Below are 2,169 nucleotides of genomic sequence, written 5' to 3'. Positions count from 1 at the left end.
GAATCCCTACAGCCTTCAAAGAGGGCACAGCTAAACATTAACTGAGGCTAACTTGGGATAACACCAGTCCTCCTAGTTATGTGTACGGATTTCACAGTTCTACAGCCTTGGAGCCAGCCAGAAACTAGTCTTTCATTCCAGGAGATCAAAAAGAGATTTATGCACAAGACTGGCAGCAGGTTCATGCTCCAACATGAACAGGAGCTCCCGACAGGAAGGCAGGAGCAGAATTCACACAGAGTTGATGTACATCCCGTGCTCTCATTTCTTCTAGTCCTTTCCTTCACCTGACTTTCCTCTTATTTTTGGTCTCTATTAATGATTCCTCCTCATCTCCTTTATTCACACTTGGTACATGATTCCATCTGCTATCATAGCTTGAAACCCAATTGCCTTGCTGATGACCATTCATGTGTCTCCAGCCTAGATCTCTCTCCTGCACACTAATCAGCTTGACCTGTCTCCTCAGCTGTGTAACAGGCCTGTCAAACATGCTTTGTTCAGAGCTGAGCACCTCATCTTCTCTGTCTCAGTGAAGTATCCCACTCTGCCTGCTACCTTGTTCGTCTCAGTGAATGTTAGTGCTTATGCAGCTCTGTTTGAGTCAGAGGGTCAGAAAAGCAAAGACCTTCCCAGATCATTGAATAGATAATATAAAAACTCAGAGTGGAACAGTAGCTTGCTTAAAGCTATGCCGAAAATCAGTCTCAGGCACAGGTCTGGAAACTTAAACTCAGACACACACAGGCTGCTGACTCACAGTGAATCCTCAGGCCCTGAGATTAGACCTGGAAATCAGGGGGCTCTGAGATGCTGAGACAGACTGTTTTCCAGGAATACCCACCAAAGGAAAAGTATCTCCAGCCACCTTGGTTTCTGAATCTTCTCAGATCTTCCCTGATGCCACAGAGCTTTCTCAATTGCTCCCTGTATCCTATGCCCACTCTGAGTTATTCCTCCAATGTGCTGGCCACCAGCCACTCATCTACTAAAAGAACCCTGTGACAGGCAGGGATGGGAGTTCCCTAAATACAGATGTCTCTGTTGGAGGCTAACAGGCCAGGGGCAAGACTAGGGTGCCAGTTACCTGGCAATGTTGAGGGCACAAGTGACAGAGATCCAAATCAGGGGACAACTAGGAGAGCCAGAGGGGCTTAAATACCTTCGAAGCTAAGGTATAGAGTCTGGGGAGCATTGTGTGCTGTGTTTAGTTGCTGTCATGTCCAACTCTTTACCACCTTATGGACTATAGCCCACCAGGCTCCTCTGTCCATAGGGATTCTCCAGGCAAGAATGCTGGAGTGGGTTGTCATGCCCTTTTCCAGGGGATCTTCCCAACATAGGGAAGGTCGAACCCAGGTCTCCCACATTGAGGGCAGATTCTTTACTCTCTGGGCCACCAGGGGAGTGTTAGGGAAATCAAATAGAAGTAGTCTTGTTCAGGCTTCAGAGGCAAAAGAGCTGAGCAGGCCTCTGACCTTGTTTCTGACTTACCTGGCCACGGCCCTGACTACTGCTGTGGGTGTCAGCCACATCTGCTGTGAGTGTCAGAAGAGAGGCACAATAGATAGATAGGAAGTGGATCATGCAATTTGTTAAGTTCCTGGAGGAGGTCTGGCCAACCATTCCCTGGATTTAGCAACATTCCAAGATTTATAGAACAAAACAAATAGCATTAACATGAAACTAGAGCTGAAATTTGCTCACAGATTGATGATGTTACCAGTTTGCATCCTGAGATTATACATGGGAAAACAGAACTACAATCTTTGAGATCTCACCCAGGGACCAGACACGCTGCCTGGGACCTTTGCTCAACTGGGATTCTAGACGTGCTGTGACACGGGATTTCCCAGTACTGTTTCAGTCTGAATGTTGTCAAAACCCAATTTGGTGATGTGTCCCCTGCTGTTTCTGTTTCTCTTTCCTTTTAATGCTAGTATATTGCAAGTAAGCTAGATAAGTCTCTAATAAATATTGGTATTGTTTATTTGTCTATAACAAATGGCTTATTTTGTTAACAAATTCTTTGAACCTGAGATGAATGTGAAAACTTTCAGCAAAACAGGGAGAGAAGAGGAGGTATACCTTGAGAGGATACCCAAAGCAATTTGCTTTTCTCTCAGAAAGCCTAGAAATAATTCACGTACAAAACCCTGCTGATGTAGA

The sequence above is a fragment of the Cervus elaphus genome, chromosome 10, assembly GCF_910594005.1.
Source record: "Cervus elaphus chromosome 10, mCerEla1.1, whole genome shotgun sequence".
Lineage (NCBI taxonomy): Eukaryota > Metazoa > Chordata > Mammalia > Artiodactyla > Cervidae > Cervus > Cervus elaphus.
Note: the sequence above shows the minus strand (reverse complement) of the source record.